Source organism: Procambarus clarkii, chromosome 58, assembly GCF_040958095.1.
Source record: "Procambarus clarkii isolate CNS0578487 chromosome 58, FALCON_Pclarkii_2.0, whole genome shotgun sequence".
Lineage (NCBI taxonomy): Eukaryota > Metazoa > Arthropoda > Malacostraca > Decapoda > Cambaridae > Procambarus > Procambarus clarkii.
In genome coordinates, this window is record NC_091207.1 from 26,518,408 (window position 1) to 26,538,592 (window position 20,185).

The 20,185-nt window shown below is 40.7% G+C and overlaps 1 pseudogene; it reads right to left on the reverse strand.

The window, feature by feature from the left end:
* Window positions 1-20,185, reverse strand: part of LOC138353543 (sodium-coupled monocarboxylate transporter 1-like) — a 176,358-nt pseudogene that overhangs the window by 28,048 nt on the left and 128,125 nt on the right.

A 20,185-nucleotide genomic window follows, 5' to 3' on the forward strand; every position in this document is an offset into this window, starting at 1 on the left:
CATGTTTTGATTTATTTAACGTAATTAAAATTTCATTGTTAAAGTTTACTTGTGTTTTGTGTGTCTTCTCCTTACCTTACCACAGACGAAGTTCCAGTTTTTCTATTTTTTTTTATAACTATGTGACGAGGCCATACCCCTAGCCTTAAACAGCCGAACACCAACGCGTTACCGTCACAATATATATATATATATATATATATATATATATATATATATATATATATATATAAAGGCAACTGAGGTAGCACTTCCAGCATTCTTATCCTCATGTACAGCAGCCAACGAATTGGTAGGGCAGATCCTACCAGAGCGTATGAGAGAGACAGCGGGAACTCTTGATCAAACGTTCATCGAAGCAGCCAGACAATGGGACACCATTGCACACCCTCAACCCCGACCACAAGTCCCAAAAGACCACAAGCAGGCCCACTGGGATAGCCCCATAATGGAAAAGACTGTCACAGCAATGATTGACAACGCTGATGCTGAAAACAAAGCCCGCCTCCTAGCGGTAACAGCACCCCACGCCGGGGATTTTTTATTTGCTGTGCCCAATGCAGCCCTGGGAACTCGCCTCAGTCATGACGCTCTCCGCATTGGAGTTGCCCTTCGCCTTGCCGCCCCCATCCTCACCGAACATAGGTGCATCTGCGGAACTGCGATGGCAGACCAATATGCTCGTCATGGTCTGGTATGTCTTAAATCACAGGGTAAAATTGCAAGACACGAAGAAGTCAACGACATCATCAAGAGGAGCCTCGCCACAGCCCGCTGCCTGGCACAAAGAGAACCACACTTATCCAGACCTAACGACCCTCAGAAGCGCCCTGATGGGGTCACCTTGCTACCTTGGAAGCAAGTGGTATGGGACTACACGTGCGCTGCCACACTGGCCAGTACCTACCTTCACTACAGCACACGTGAAAGCGGTGGTGCTGCTTCTTTCAGGGAATCGCAGAAAATTATTAAATACAGAGGTCTAGCACACTGCTACAGCTTTGTTCCGATCGGCTTGGAGACCCTCGGTTCGTGAGGAAAATGTGCATTGAAGTTCCTGAAGGAATTGGGGGACAAATTGATCAGCGCTACAAAAGACCAGAGAGCAAAAAGTTTCTTTTTCCAGCGCCTCAGTGTTGCGATTCAGAGGGGAAATGCCTGTTGCGTCTTGGGCACTAGTCCAACTTCAGAGGAATTCGAAGAAGTGTTTGACTTGCAACAATGATCGAACCCGTCTGTGACATTCATCAATGTTTCCCATTGTTGTGTTTTTCAAGAGATCCATAACCTTTAAGCACCTTTTTGCATTATTATTTTTGTATCAACCCATGTATATCTTGTAACCATCAAATGCATAATGAAGCACAAACAATTGAAAAGGAAGGGGGTGGTAGGAGAAAAGCACACAGACACTGTATTGGAGGGAATCTAAACATTCCCTCTAATGCGTTATGCGTGGTTTCCTCCGAGGCTATGGGTCCCCCTTCTTCCACCTAGAGGTGGTACTCCCTTCCATTATATATATATATATATATATATATATATATATATATATATATATATATATATATATATATATATATATATATATATATATATATATATATTTATATATATATATGTCGTACCTAGTAGCCAGAACGCACTTCTCGGCCTACTATGCAAGGCCCGATTTGCCTAATAAGTCAAGTTTTCCAGAATTAATATATTTTCTCAAATTTTTTTCTGTTGAAATGATAAAGCTACCCATTTCATTATGTATGAGGTCAATTTTTTTTTATTGGAGTTAAAATTAACGTAGATATATGACCGAACCTAACCAACCCTACCTAACCTAACCTAACCTTTCTTTATAGGTTAGGTTCGGTTAGGTAGCCGAAAAAGTTAGGTTAGGTTAGGTTAGGTAGGTTAGGTAGTCGAAAAACAATTAATTCATGAAAACTTGGCTTATTAGGCAAATCGGGCCTTGCATAGTAGGCTGAGAAGTGCGTTCTGGCTACTAGGTACGACATATATATATATATATATATATATATATATATATATATATATATATATATATATATATATATATATATATATATATATATATATATATATATATATATATATATATATTATTGGTGTATACTAGGCAGGAGGTTTTCTTTTAAATATGTCTCATTGAATATGACCGCATATTCTGTAATTACTATCTTCTGATAGTAATTACAGAATACTAGACGCCACTACACGCTACAACTCGTCCCTACATGTCTCTACACGCCACAACCCGCCACTACATGCCCCTACACAACCCTACACGCCCCTACATGTCACTATGCATCACTACACGCCCCTACACACCACTACATGCCCCTACATGCCTCTACACGCCACTACACGCCACTGGACACCACTACACGCTCCTATACGCCAATAAACACCCCTACACGACACTACACGCCTCTACACACCTCTACATGCCCCTACATGTCTCTACACGCCCCTACACGCCACTTTACCACGCCAACACACGTCCCTACACAACCCTACACGCCACTATACGCGCCTACACGGCACTACATTACAATACCACGCTAACACACGCTCCTACACAACCCTACACTCCACTATACAACCCTACACGCTCTTACACGCCCCTACACGTCACCACACGCCCCTACACGCCCCTACTCAACCCTACACACCACTTCACGCCAACCCACGCTACTACACGCCACAACACCACGCCACTACTCAACACCACCACCACCACCCCAGCAACACCACCACCAGCAACAACACCACGCTACTACACCAGGCCATTACTCCAGGCTCCTACACCAGGCAACTACACCACACCACTACACCAGGCTACTACACTATGCTACTACACCATGCCACTACACCACGTCACTACACCAGGCTACTATATCATGCCGCTATACCACGCCGCTCCACCAGGCAACTACACCAGGCTACTACACCATGCCACTACACCAGGCTACTGCACCAGGCTACTACACCATGCCACTACACCAGGCTACTACACCAGGCTACTACACCATGCCACTACACCAGGCTACTGCACCAGGCTACTACACCATGCCACTACACCAGGCTACTGCACCAGGCTACTACACCATGCCACTACACCAGGCTACTACACCAGGCTACTACACCAGGCTAATACACCATGCCACTACACCAGGCTACTACACCAGGCTACTGCACCAGGCTAATACACCATGCCACTACACCAGGCTACTACACCAGGCTACTGCACCAGGCTAATACACCATGCCACTACACCAGGCTACTACACCAGCCTACTACACCAGGCTACTACACCATGCAACTACACCAGGCTACTACACCACGCCACTACACCAGGCTACTACACCAGCCTACTACACCAGGCTACTACACCATGCAACTACACCAGGCTACTACACCACGCCACTACACCAGGCTACTACACCAGCCTACTACACCACACCACTACACCAGGCTACTACACCGTGCCACGGCACCACACTACTACACCATGCCTCTACACCAGGCTACTACAGCACAAACTACTTCACCAGGCTACTACACCATGCCACTATACCAGGCTACTACACCAGGCTACTATACCAGGCTGCTACACAATGCCACTACTCAAGGCTACTACACCACAACACTACACCACGCCACTACACCATGCCACTACATCAGACTACTACACCAGGCTACTACACCAGGCTACTACACCAGGCTACTACACCAGGTTACTACACCACGCCACTACACCATGCCACTACATCAGACTACTACTCCAGGATACTACACCAGGCTACTACACAATGCCACCACACCAGGCCATTACACCAGGCTACTATACCACACCACTACACCAGGCTACTACACTAGGCTACCACACCATGCCACTACACCATGCCACTACACCATGCCATTACATCATGCAACTACACCACACTACTACACCATGCCACTACACCAGGCTACAACACCTGGCTACTACACCATGCCACTACACCAGGCAACTACATCACGCCACTACACCACGCCACTTCACCAGGCTAATACGCCATGCCACTATTCCACGCCGCTACACCAGGCTACTACATCAGGCTACTTCACCATGCCACTACACCACCTCACTTAACAAGGCTTCTACACTACGCTATTACACCAGGCTACTACACCAGGCTACTACACCAGGCTACTACACCAGGCTACTACACCATGCCACCACACCACACAACTACACCAAGCTACTACTATACAACGCCACTACACCAGGCTACTACAACAGGCTACTACACCAAGCCACTGCACCAGGCTACTACACCAGGCCATTACTCCAGGCTTCTACACTATGCTACTACGCCATGCTACTACACCTTGCCACTCTACCATGCCATTACACCAGGCTACTACACCACGCCACTACGCCATGCCACTACACCGGACTACTACACCACGCCGCTTCACCAGGCTACTACACCAGGCTACTACACCATGCCGCTACACCACTTCACTTCACCAGGCTTCTACACTACGCGACTTCACCAGGCTACTACACCAGGCTACTACACCATGCCACCACACCACGCAACTATACCAGGCTACTACACCAGGCTACTACACCAAGCTACTATACCAGGCTATTACACTAGGCTACTACACCACGCCACTACACCATGCCACTACACCACGCCACTACACCATGCCACTACACCATGCCACTACACCACGCCACCACACCACGCAACTTCACCTGGCTACTATACAACGCCACTACACCAGGCTACTTCACTAGGCTACTACACCATTCCACCATACCACGCAACTACACCAGGCTACTACACCAGGCTATTACACCAGGCTACTATACCATGCGACTACACTATGCCGCTGCACCAGGCTACTACACCACGCTACTACACCACACTACTACACAACGCCACTACACCATGCTACTACACAACGCTACTACACCACACCACTACACCAGGCTACTACACCACGCAACTCCACCACGCTAGTACACCACGTCACTACACCTGGCTATTACACCAGGCTGCTAACCCACGCCAGTACACGACGCCACTATACCATGCCACTACACTACGCAACTACACCAGGCTACTACTCCAGGATACTACACCAGGCTACTACACAATGCCACCACACCATGCAACTACACCATGCCACTACATCAGGCTACTACACAACACCACTATATAATGCCACTACACCAGGCTACTACACTAGGCCACTACACTAGCTCCAAATGATAAATGAATAAAAATGATGAACCCACCTTTATTATGACTTTTTTTTATTGTCCAAATGTTGAAATTTATTTTTATATTTTTACATTTCCTATTGTATTCATATTTTAGCATTTTAACTTTAAACACTTTATAAAAGGTGTCACAAAGTTTAAAATTAGGGTGTAAAAGGTATCACAAAATTTCAAATTATGGTTAGGTACGTAGATTTTGGTTATAAGTTTCGGAAACCTATTTAATTCCACACAAAATAACGTATCTAATGCTTGAAAATGAACGTTTCCAATCCATAGTAACACTTTCCAGGAACTTTGTGGAAACTTAAAATTGTTTCCTGGGCTAGGAGTACTTTGACTTCTATACCACTTGTTCTACCCTGTATTCCACTTTTTCTCAAAAAGTGGTGGTCCTTCGTAGATATCGAAAATTAGCATCAATTTAAATGAATTACATGAGTCAAGTTTTCCCACACACAAAAATCTATCTAGGTCCTTCAAACCTAGACAGATAGCTGAGAATCAAGTTATCCTCAGTCATAACTAATTATTTACTATCACCAATTATGTGTTACCATTATTAGGCTATACAAATGTTTCATTTTATGGCTGTCAGCAGACTGTATATTATCGCCTAAATCAAATTAAATCTATAATTACTGATTCACTCAAGTCAGTGAATGCATTAACATTTCAGGATCCAGTATACTAATCCAAATTACTGATCCCATAAATCAATTAATCATTACTAACCCTGATAACATTATATTCCTCAATTAGGAAGTACAGTCAGGTTAAACATTATTTACGGCAGTAGAATACTTGCCAAACACAATTAAAAATCTTGTGTTCATTAAATTTCTTATACACGTATTTCTACAAGTGGTTATATATAAAATTACAAATATCCAAAAACATAGCACTATTTTTTACATTATTGCACCTCATTATAGTTATGCCAACCCAACAGAGGTAGGTTATTTTAGACTGCCACGGTACTAAGATTTGTACAAATTCAGTCTACACCATTAGCTGCATAAATAGGTAAAATTATTACCTAACTAGTACTGTGTTAGACAGTACTGGTGTATATATATATTATTTAATTTGTGCTGACCCTAATAGGGGTGGGATTTATAAACAATTTATTGTGTAATTATATTTCATTACATATTTCTATGTCTATCTTTGAGTGTTACTGAAGTGTCACTACCCATCCAAAGCTGATTATTATGAGCTAGGCCTAGGAAATCCTGTAGAGACACCAGAGTTCTACTGCAAATCTTAGTTGCTTATTATTAGGTAGGTACCTAACCTCCAAACAAGGTAAACTAAAATCAGCCTCAAGGAAATATCAGGTTGTTAATAATTATACCTGCTCTACATATATGAGCAAATACCATAGCTGTCCAAGTAGCTATATAAGCCCTATAAGGCTCAGCCAGTATGGCTACTCCAGAAAAAAACTGGAAGAACCTTGAGAGGTCTTCAAAGTCATTTAAGAAGACTACTCAATAAATGTGACAACTGCTTAAGAACTAAACCAGTTAACATTTCCAGGCTAAGAATTTCCACAATAGTGGCTAGCCAAAAATACGACTTTGTAAAAGATATAATCGAGTCTTATAGGAACATACTCCTTGTCAGTGATACTGACCCAGACGAAGTGAGTCATAGAAACTGACCTTGCCGACTAATGAAGATATAATTCAAGACAAGTTAGATCACTATAACAAAGTGCTTGCAACAGTAAATGTTCCTGCTGGAGCAGGACCTTTTCATAGTACACCTATACCCAAGCAAGCACTCAGCTCAGATGGAATACATGAGCTACCGCAAAATGAGGATACTCCTCTAATTAAATTAGATCCTTACACTGGATCTAAGGATCCTTAGATTCTTCATTTTCTACAGTCTCATCTAATAGAACTTCACGTAATAATTAATTTACAGAGTCTGAACAGCTTTCAGAAAGCTCGTCTCTGTATTTCCTGGATTCAATAAATTCAATGCATGAGGCTACTGAATTAACCAGCTTCTCAAAGGAACCCAGAGAAATAAGTGAAGCTGCAGATGAAACTCCAAGTAAAGCTGCAACAGCCAGTGAATCTGGACCAGAAAATGAAAATAAATTTGAAGCTGCAGCAGCAGCTGAAGCTGTAATTAAAGCTGAGGCTTCAAGCAAAAAGCCTTAAGCAACACAAGTAATAGTCATAATTACTCAAACCAGCTCTCTAGAGCAAGTGCTGATATGAGAAGACTGTTATAAATCTTGTTCACCAATTACTAGATTTATCTCTACCAGAGCAATCAGTTGACTCTTTACAAGCTTTTAGTTTTCAGCTTAGTTAGTTTAACAGTCACTGTTAAATTCCTTCAGCAAGGAGGTGGATCACCTCACTGCTGAGTGGATAACTAAAATTATCATCCAGAGAAAATTGTCTGGTGAGATATTCAATAAATTGTATTTATACCAGAAGGGTTATGTCCTGTCAATGCAGGATATATTCACAGGTTTGCATAATATGACTAACAGTCATCAAGCAAACCAGGCACTTAATGCCTATTTTGAATGCACAGAAACTGTACCCACAACAAGTTCCTTATCTGAAACTCCTAAAGTGAAACAGTCATTAGGTAATAAAGGTACTAATAACCAGTGTAATAACAACAGGTCAAACACTGATTCATCAGAAAGACCTAAGAGCCCCATAAGTGCTCCTAAGAACCCCACAAGTGCTCCTAAGAGACCAAAGAGTCCAATAAGTACTCCTAAGACCTCAATAATTGCTCACCAGAGTACAACAAGTACTCACAAGAGAATAATTAATAAGCAAATGCAAACAGCAAAACTTTCACAACCTGTAGTTGCAGTTTCACCTAAACCGGTGTTTCCTAAACGAACTGTAGGATGGGGATTATGTTCGTTTTGCAATCAAAAACATTCTCTGTACACATGCAGGCGATGAGTCACAATAACGTGGCTGAAGTACTTCAGCCACGTTATTGTGACTCATCGCCTGCATATGGATACCACACGTACGCAGTGTGTGGTCTGGTCAACATACTTCAGCCACGTTATTGTGACTCATCGCCTGCATATGGATACCACACGTACGCAGTGTGTGGTCTGGTCAACATACTTCAGCCACGTTATTGTGACTCATCGCCTGCATATGGATACCACACGTACGCAGTGTGTGGTCTGGTCAACATTCTCTGTACAATTGTACTAATTATCCTAATTGAGGCACACGAGTCAGACGACTCAAACAGTTACACAAATTTACTAGGTGTCTCACACTACATAATGTTAACAGCTGTGACACCCCACTGAACACCTGCAATAGGTGTAGAAGAGGCAAGCATCATGCTGCACTGTGCAAATTTGTCAAAACTAAATATTTCAATCCTAGAATAGGAGGTAGAGAATCTCCACATGTACAGTGCTGCAAGGTGCGAGATGTTTACAGTGTAATTTCACCAGCGTCTCAAGAGGATGCAACCTTGCCCACTGCCCAACTTCAAGTAAAGAATAAAGGAGCCAAGGTCACCACTCGTGGACTATTTGATCAAGGATCCTAGAGAACTTTCATTACTTAGAAAATGGCAGAGGCACTTAATTTAAAACCAATCAGACAGGTAAAATTAAACCTGTCAGGGTTCATGATAAATCGAGGACCCCAAGAATATTCAGTAGTACAACCACTCGTACGTCGAGGTAGTCATGTTAAGGCTATCCAAGCCATTGTTGTAGATCTAATACCATTTAACCTAAATATTAAGGGTCTAAGGTATACAGCCAAGTTCTTGCAGGAACATGAAATTAAATTGGCTGACAACCAGTTAACATCTGACTGCCTTAATAATGTAAATGTACTAATTGGAGCAGACTACTATTACCAGTTCATCACTGGACATGTTAAACGATTGGGCATGAATATGCTCCAATCTGCAAGTGGCTACTTACTGACAGGTAAACTTTTAAACCTGAAGAAGCCTATGCCTGTCAACAATAATAAATTAATCAGCAGTAAATCAATTCTTCAGCAACAAGCTGAATGAGAAACCCAGCTGAGTAATAAACCCAGATTGAATGTAGTACAATTAGTATTCGCCGAGATGTTTCATAGCTCTCAGTGGAAAACCAGTGGCCCGTACCTAAACAGGTACATGTCTCAGCGATCAAGCCATTGAATCCACTGCAGACCTAGAATTATTAGTTGACCACACTCAGTCTCCCCTAGGTAATTAACAATATTAGGCTGGAGAATCCAGTCTCCCCTAGGTAATTAACAATGTTAGGCTAGAGAATCTAGCATTCCCTAGGTAATCAATAATACTAGGCTAGAGAATCTAGCACCCACTGCATCCAACATTCCTGAATTTAACAGTGACACGAAGTCATCAAGAAACTTCCACACTTATAAATTCACTAAGACTAAGGTCCATAATACCTATGCTTAAGGTTTGCCAATAAAACCTTATTTATTCAACCTTTTATGCACTAAGAATTAGTGAAAATATTTGCATCCAATTTTGTTTGAGCTGTTTTTCTTTCGTTTCTTATTATTGTAGGAGCGCAGCGCGAGCAAAAATGCAAACTTACCAATACGTAAGTGAATATGCCACAGAGAACTAATAAACCGTGAAACGTTTAGGTTAGGTTACAAATTATAGCTCACATGCTAATCCGTGCTCATTACAGCTCACTTTGTTAATCCGAGCACAATACTGCTCACTATGTTAGCCCGAGTACATTACTGCTCACCAGGTTAACCCGAGCTCAATACAGCTCACCATGTTAATTCGAGCTCATTACAGCTCACTATGTTAACCCGAGTACATTACTGCTCACCATGATAACCTTGCAATTATTATTACTCACCATTCAGCTAGAGTAACACTACTAAGAATTAGTAAGTTGTTACAATTAGCTTAGCCCTCTACTTAGGTACATTAGACATTTAAACCATCTATTTAGGTAGGACATTATTTTCGTCAACTGAGTACCAGCCTAGTCTGTACTGACAATTGAATACAGTTGACTACTCATAGAGATTGATTTAGTAAAATTAATTTCTGATTTAAATTGAGGATGTATTCATGAGTTTCCAGTGATAAACCTATGAGCTGTAATTTAATTAGTTCATTAGTCAGAATGACTAGGCTACTAACCTCACTGTCGACTCAGAATCTTCCTTGATTTAATGAGTAGCCATATTCAGTTCTCTAATATTATATTATTTATAGCTAGTTAGAAACTTAGTTATACTATTAGTCAGAATGACTACAGCACGGCAGTGCATATTAAATCAAATTTTCCACAGCAACCCTAGACCGTGACCTTACTGTAGTGTCAAGAGTCTTCTGGATCTTGAATGACCCAATGAATAATTCTTTAATTAATGTATAATAATGTAGAATACAACTTATACAATAATGTTATCAGTTCTTGAGAACATTTTCTGAGTTTACCTACAATTCAGCAACTACGTAATGCAACCATTACATGTCACTGCAACCCTAGTTGTTGAGTCTACTGTAACTTTAGAGAGTTCTTGATTACAGATACCTTAATCATTTAATATTTCAATGTTTAATTCATGTTCCAACAATGACTTAGTCACATCTGTACAACAGATTTGGGACATTCGTTACTAAAGTACTAACGTACTAATTTACTAATCCATAATATAACTTCGGAATGGGTACGTTAGTAGTCAGTGAACTGCGACCCGAGGTTTCCTCCCCCGGAGTTATGATGGAAATTTCCAACGCTAATACGTCATTCTTGTATTATAATATATCATTATTGTATTAACCCATAGTATTTACTAATCCTACTAATTTGTAGAATTAACAGAAATTAATATTTTCCTATCTGCGCATCATTTACCAAATTCTTCCATCTTAGAATGGCGGTATTGCATCAGATAATACCCAGCAGAGGTATAAATACTATGAACATGCCAGAGAATTGAGTAATATTATTGTCTTTTGTCAGTGTTCTTTACAAGAATTAATAACTGACACTATAACAATTAGTGATCTAATAACAACGTGTTATCAGCTAAAGGATCACTACATAACAATTTATGTTATCTTAAGTTAACATGGAGGAAGCAGAAATTTCTCTCCATTTCTCGTTTAATAAGAACGCTGTTCATATTAATAACTATTTGACGAGAAGTTAAATAATATACACTCCCAATAATTGCAAAACTAGTCTCAATAATTCATTAAGTAGAATATTCACAAGGAAAACAATTTTCCATTTTTATTGAAATATGAGCGCGCATGCACAGACGAGGCGGGTGGAGGGAGAGCGTCACTTGCTGCCGAGATTTTGGACGCCATATTAGCAGTGTGCAAGGGAGAAATTTTCCCCAGTGAGGTGTGGTCTTGTCATCGTCTACTCCAAACATTACAGTCATTGCCGTTAATTGATCACTGACTTGGAGACTGGCATGCTGGCGACCCAGACTTGGCGACAGAGTGAGGAGACGTTTTCGCAAGCTATGCAAGAGGCCTTTGCTATTAATTAGCCTTGGAGTGCATAATTAGTCCTACCGTGATCCTAAGGATTGCATCGGCAAACAACAATAATGTTAAGTGGTTTGTTTCATTGTTTTGAGCTCATAACATGTAAACTTTACCCTTAGTTCATCGTTATACTGCACTCCCTCCTCAAAACACAAGTACGTCCCCAGTGAACCTTATTTCCTAATTTACCCTTTGTTGTCCCATACTGACATAATCAACTGTGTGTAAACAATTTTTACACCATATTGGGTTTCGAGCGTGTGTTGAAGCAGCCTGAGGTGAGACTAATTCCCTCGCAACGCTAGCAGGTCACGTGTTGCAGCAGGTTCTAGATGACGCCGTCTTACAACCACGCAACCTTTCACTGTCACAGCTAAGCGGCTGAATCTTTGTTAATTTACTAATTAACTCCTCATAAATTGTTGAGATTTAATAAAATCTCGAATTTATATATAATCTATTTAAGCTAGGAATTTAATCATATTTCTTATAGCCTCATGAACTCTGAGATAGGAGTAATTTTCTTGTCCATTAATAATTACTATATGTTCTTGTCATTAAACAACTTATTGAATATTTATCTAAATTATATATATTTCTTAGTAAATCTTACTAACCCGTTTCGAGGAAGAACCAGCCTCGATTAGGTGTACTAGGAATACTTTGGCTTCTAGTATTAACACCCCATTTTGGGTGAGAGGATTTGACTCTTAATACAGTCCCTTTAATAATCAATGCATTATTAATTAAGACCATCCATAGGACACTAGTTCCTGGAGTAAAATAGCATACCACTTGCTCTACCCTGTTTTCCACTTTTTCTTAAAAAGTGGTGGTCCATTGTAGCTATCAAAATTAGCATCAATTTAAATGAATGATATAAGTCAGGTTTTCCCACAATAGGGGGTACCACCTCTGGTTGTTTGTAGGGACCCATAAGCCTCGAAAAAGACAATATGCAGCACCCCAGTTGGACTCACTCGTGCACTGGCACATATCGACTTCTCCTACCACCCTCTTATATATTTGTATATATAGGAAAATTTATTATACACGATTACAAGCGTGGCCTTAACACATACACAAACACAACAGAAACAACACAATATATATATATATGTCGTACCTAGTAGCCAGAACGCACTTCTCGGCCTACTATGCATGGCCCGATTTGCCTAATAAGCCAAGTTTTCCTGAATTAATATATTTTCTCAAACTTTTTTCTTATGAAATGATAAAGCTACCCATTTCATTATGTATGAGGTAATTTTTTTTTTATTGGAGTTAAAATTAACGTAGATATATGACCGAACCTAACCAACCCTACCTAACCTAACCTAACCTATCTCTATAGGTTAGGTTAGGTTAGGTAGCCGAAAAAGTTAGGTTAGGTTAGGTTAGGTAGTCGAAACGCAATTAATTCATGAAAACTTGGCTTATTAGGCAAATCGGGTCTTGCATAGTAGGCTGAGAAGTGCGTTCTGGCTACTAGGTACGATATATATATATATATATATATATATATATATATATATATATATATATATATATATATATATATATATATATATATATATATATATATATATATATATTATTAAATATGACCGAACAAGTAAGATTAATAATTCTAACACGAATTTTCTCGATCTTTCTTATGTTTCTTTTCACTGTTGATGGTAATTGAAAAATCAATTCTCCAAAATTCCTATGTTTGTTTCCTTAGTGTAGACTGCAGTGTGGAAACCTCCACCCCTTTCCATGACTGTTACATCTAGAATGGGCAGCTTCCCATCCTTCTCCATCTTCATATATATATATATATATATATATATATATATATATATATATATATATATATATATATATATATATATATATATATATATATATATATATATATATATATATATATATATATATATATATATATATTGTGATGGTGTTTCCCCCCCCCCCTTATATTTCTCCCACGCCAGCTGTAAGAATCACATCTACATTACCCGAACGTTCTCTGCCTTCCAGAGAACAATTTGACATATGTGGGAGCATAAGGTGTTCTCACGTTGGCGAGAAATTAACTAAAGAAGGGGGTTTTGGCCGGTGGTTTAGGCCCTTTTGGACGCCAAGATGGCGTCGACTCCTACGTTCTCGCGCCAAAATGTTATGACGTCAGTGGCACCAGATTGGCCAAGAACGGTGACGTGGTACAGGGAGCCATTGAGAAACGCCCCTGGCAAGTGTGACCTCACGAGTGGAGGTAGGTCCAGGCGCACGCCCCCGTGGCGCCGGGAGTTAGATACGACACGTCATGAAGGGCGGACGTGCGATAGGGGGTCCTGTCAGTCTGACAGTTTTCGCTCCTCTCTGGTGAATATACGCATCACCAGTGGTCTGCGAGCATCCTGTGAGGTCTTCCTGAAATCCGTGAGGCGGACAGAAGAAGGAATTGACGGGAAACGAGCAACAAGTGCTCCAGTGACAGGTGCTTAGCAAGAGTGGAGCCTGGGCAGTGACGTCAGGGACGACTGTACAGTTTCACCTCACCCAGTGGTCATCACTCACCTCACCTACGTCATCACCCAGTTGAGTGATGACGTAGCGGCTGGGCCAGTTCACCGTGAGGAAGGAGAAGAACAAGCTAGTTGGGAATACGAATGACTGCAGCCATGAGTAAGGACTGCAGACGTAGTTGTGAGGATGAGGCGACGACCAGGAGACCGACTCCAACCCTTCAAGAGGTTGTGGAGGAGCACGGAGCCTGCAGAGAGAAGCAGCATGGAGAAGACGTGCTTTTGGGTGTTGGTTGAGGTCCTGAGAAGAGCATCAGTGTGTGTGGGGGGTTCCCTACAGCAAGTCGTGAGCCGGGACCAGGAGCTTCAATTCAACCCGCAACAGAGGACAAGTCCACATTATTGATAGTGGAAGTAGGTAATTCAGTTTTCCCTCCCATTCCCCTTTAGTTAGCGATTAGTCAGAGTATCTTCTATGTCGTGAGCAGGGCTCACCAATGTCTATAATTCTAGTAAGAAACAGTTGTGAAGGGAGATGCTATAGAGCTCTCACGAGATATATATATGGTGTGTGATGCACCTGTGGTTTGATGAAGAGATTACTGTGACAAGGACATTTATATTTACGTGTCATTTATATTATAAGTTTGTGCTAGAGGATATATATATAAATGTACAATTTAGTAGTGTAAGGCTGTGTGCCTAGAGTTACCTTATTATTATGAATATTGATGAAATGAACTATATATACTGGAGTTATTAAATAACATATTCTAGTGGTTAACTGTGATTATGCCAGTGTTGTGATATACTGTGAACATGAAGGAATAACAGGCGCCGCACGCCAATAGTGTGAGTATAGTAAGACAGTGAGGAGAGTGAGTGGGCGTGGCATCTTGCGAGTTGCCAAACGTTCGATAACACTGCATTTGGAGCGTGGGAACACGCGACAGCTGGGAGTGTTGCCGTTTCCCGGAGTGTTCCAGAATTGTGAAGAGGCGGAGAGAAGATTGTCCATTTATTCCTTTGACATGTTGTTGATGCAGAGTTGTGATTCTTTAATCTTTTAAGTAAACTACAAAATCACCGCCATGTTTTTGTCAACCCTCCATTACCTTGTTGCTACTGAGAGTGAGTGATTTAAACATTTACTTACCTGCTACCAAATTGATTAGTGTTCTCTTGGGCCACTACTACTACTATATTACCGCTATTCCACTGAGGTGTTACTGGACACGGTAAACACCAGTTGGTGACCTATAATGAGCGGTAAAGCCCTCTGTCAGGGCGGGCACATGATCAAGTGAGGTGATCGTGTTCTCACTCGTCTTTAGGCTACGAGGCCGGCCGGAGACAGACTGAGAGACTCTCCTGGTGAACAGTGGCACCGAGAGGATTGAGTGAAGACCCGTGGGGTTGCAGTAAGTACCGATTACCACTACTAATAATTGGTGGTGATTGGCTAGAGAGAGAGAGGATTAGGTCATGCATTGCTGTGGCTCAGCAACGCATTTGCATTGCTGAGCAACACCAACCTTACCCTGTCTCTCAGTCCTCCCCACTATTCCACCCCCCCCCCCCATCCCCATCCCCTCGTCCTCCCAAGCATTCCTGACTCTACCGTCCCCTCGTCCTTTCCACCATCCCCCACTCCCCTGTCCCCTTGTCCACCCCCACCTTTCTCCATTCCCCTGTCCCCTTGTCCCCACCATCCCCAACTCCCCTGTCCTCTCGTTCTCCCAAACATTACCCCCCTCCGCTGTCCACTCGTCCTCCCCACCATCCCCCACTCCCGTCCCTCGTCCTCCCTACCATTCTCCACTCCCTCGTCTGATGCATTCCCACATGATCTGATGTTCCTATCACTGACATATCAGAAAAACTGTTAAAAACCCAAAATGAAAAAAAAAATAACAAACTGTACCCACGAAATGAACGGCATGGTAAACAACACAGCTCAGTTTTAATGCAATGTCACACAAAATAATTCAATCAAAATGAAAATAAATCGAAATCTTTGAAAATTCAAATGGCAATGCAATCGGAAACATTGAAATGTAATCGTAGCATATTTAGTACAGCGTGTGTTGCTATTACGTGCAACAGATGGCTCTGATTTTCAAAAAAGCATGTTTTTACCTGTCACAGGTATGGCACCTATATAGTAGGTATATAACAACATGTGCGTATTCGAATGGGACGTTGTGTCAAAATTTCAAAGCAATCGGTGAAAAACTTTCAGTGTGTGTTGTTCTTACATCCAACAGATGGTACTGTTTAAAAAAAAAATCATGTTTTTTCCTGCCACAGATGAGACATGTATATAGCAGGTTTATAAAAACACGCGCCTATTCAAATGCAACGTTGTGTCAAAATTTCAAAGCAATCGGTAAGGAGGTTTCAAAGAGATCCCTCACTTGAAAAAACACATGAAAACACAGTTTTCCAAAAAAAAAACAGGTTTTTTACTGTCACAGACATGACATCTATATAGTATATATAACAACTCACTTGGATGCGAATGTAACGTTGTGGGAAAATTACTAAGCAATCGGTGAAGAACTTTCGAAGATTAACAATTTTGAGCAAACGAACATTTACATTTTTATTTATATAGATGATAACCAGAATGTAATTCTTGGCCTACTATGCAAAACCCCGATTTGCCTAATAAGCCAACTTTTTCTGAAGTTATATATTTTTCTAATTTTGTTTTTATCAAATGATAATGCTTTCCATCACATTATAAGTATGTTTTTTTTTAATTTGATTTAAAATGAATGTAAAAATATGACCAATCCTAACCTACCCCTATCTAACCTAACTTAACCTAATCCATCTTATCTTAATGTAAACTTACATAATTAATTCTTCTTGTTAATATAATATTAATTTAAATAAACCAATTGAAAACAACATGTTTCTTGTCTTACCACCTCCTTCCTTTTGTGTTTTGCGTTATACGATATTTAAAGGTTACAAGATGTAAATTGTTTAATAGTTATGGATTATGGATCTCTTGAAGCTGATCTGCTTCTGGACAGGAACCGAGGACACAGCAGGCGTTTCCCCTCTGGATCACAACACTGAGGTGCTGAAATTAGAAACTGGTAGCCCTTGGGTCTGGTGACATCAACGAGCCTGAAACCCAATTCTTTGAGAAAGCCCAAGGCACTCCTACCCAGGGGCGGCTGAGTGTCTTATATACATATATTTGAAAATGTTATACAAAATTGTGATTTGCCGTACAGTGTTGTTGAGTAAAAGAATATAAACACTTTGGTTCCTTTCTCACTCTGTTAAAAAAGTCAACACGCCTGCTGGTCCAATGTCATAAAGAAATAAACAAGTATTTTGTAGTGTTTTAGAAGTGACTTACCGGTGCAGAGTGAGACGAGGCTGGCTACAACAATGGTGATGATGACGGCGATCACGCCCATGTAGCAGTAAGAAATCTCGTAGATTGTGTTGAACTCCAAGCTGAAGGAAAAGGTGAGTATTTATTTACCTTGCATTCCTATGTAATGCAAGTAAATTACTATGTATACATATAAAATATGCACTTTTGGGCTACAATTGACAAACCTGGAACTCTACTGAATTTACTGGGAGGTTCTAGAGGCCCCAAACTGGAGCCCAACCAGGGTTTTACAATCAACCCGCCCACACTCCAGCCTGTGATAATCGTGGCATTGTTAGTTAAGGCAGGTGTTTGGGAACCACCACAATGCTGGTTCGAGTCACTCCATTGCCTACTTTGACTATGGAACCTGCCTAACCTCAGACATATATTCTTCCTTTGTTAGATGACTCAGCTGGTGCCCCCCCCCCCATTGGTCGTAGCACCATCTGAGAAGTCTGTTTTAAAATTGGCTCTAACAAGGTAGTCTTTTAATGATTTACCTTTCCTCCATGCCATCATAGGAGGTTTCTCTGGAAAAGAGAGCCATATTGGGTGTTCGTTGTAGGTCTCCCTCATTCAACTCCATATGTCTCTCGGGTTAGACTGTAGTGGTTTAGCATAATCTTGGAAAAAGAGCGTTGGTAGGAAACATATGTCCAGGAGCTTGTTTCTTTTTGTTACTCTAAGTAGCTGGTCTCTATCTAAGTTTCTTGGCTGTTTCCCCTCAGTACTCGTTCCGGGTAACCTCTGTTCTTCTAAAGAACCCAACGGTTCCCTAGTTGTGGGAGTAGGTCCTGTTCATTTTAGGTAACAAGGGCATAGGGTGAAAGAAACTCTGCCCATTGTTTCGCACCGGCGCCTGGGATCGAACCCAGGACCACAGGATCACAAGTCCAGCGTGCTGTCCGCTCGGCCGACCGTCTCCCTATATAGACATAGGGAGCATATACGACATATAGACATATGTCGTACCTAGTAGCCAGAACGCCTTCTCAACCTACTATGCAAGGTCCGATTTGCCTAATAGGCCGAGTGATTTTCTTTATTTTAAATAAATTGTTTCCAGTTGGTTTACATTAAATATTTATATTATATAATATTAAGAACAGAAATTTTTGATTTAGTTAGGTTAGGTTAAGATAGGGTAGGTTTGGTTCGGTCATATATCTACGTTAGTTTTAACTCAATTTTAAAACAAAATTGGATGCTGAATCACTGTTTACCAACGTATTTTTGAAATTAAAAATTGAATCGCACAATTGAAAACATGATGCATATTTCTGTATTAATCGCGTTGTTAATTTCTTTTATAGTTCCAGCTAAAACATCAGATGATAATAAGTACTTTGAAGACAAATATCTCTCAACACCCTCTTTCTCATACATAATCCCTACACGTATATTGACCTCGGGATTATTACCCTTAATAACATAATGTGATGCGGGGAGGAGGAATTTTTGTAGATACATTTCCTAAGTCCTCCTTGGATCTAATTCTAGCTGGTTAAACAATCGATTTTGGAAAGATGAAGGGGTTGTTATTTGGGAATAAATGCGTATCTGATACGCTGTTCGCGTATATCACGTTAGTGTCCATCACCCTATCTCCTTAGACCGCTTTTTACCAAGTAAAGGTGTTTACACATTGCATACACATTTATATACACTCACCTGTTAATATAAGATCCAGGAAGCATTCCTTTTACTGTGTGGTTCAATCTTAACAGAAGGAGGCTCATACACTTGACTGCTTGCCGTAGTATTGCGGAATAAATCTCATGGTGTAGAAGTTAGAGTGAAAAACAGTTGAACAATAGGCAATTTATCAAGTAAAAAAACAGATTTAAGTACAGTCATTTTATGTATAATGTCGTTTATTATATGAATGCCAGATACGGAAAACAATAAATTTCCATTCAGATCCCAACGAACGATTCCACTAGCATCAAAATGGTTTAACAAGGATCTTGCATATTCATGGTTTTTTACTTTCAATTTCTAATTTATTAAATGTTTTATGGAGGGGGTTGGTATGTAACTGAGGAGCTGGTTTCACAGTTTGATGTTGAGGGGATTTCACAGTTGGGTGAGCGGGACTGTGCTGCTTTCCGGTTGTCTCCTATTTTATGCGGTACGAGATAAAATGCTTTCATTTTTTTTACTTACTGAACAACCACGTAATTAAACTATCTGCTATCGGCAGGATAATGAATAAAATACTGCCCCCTCATTTACTGGTTAATATCTGTTTCTTAATTGTTACAAAAGGCTTCTTACAGAAGCCTTCTGTCATTCACTTTTTGACAGACTTAAAGAACACAAAAGAAGTGTTAAGTCTGCAGACACAAACAATGCTCTCTTCTGTCATGTTAAGGATTCTAATCATCCGATTGATTGGTCTTCCTTCAAAATAAACTTTCCTGCCTCTACTCCCCGCAGACG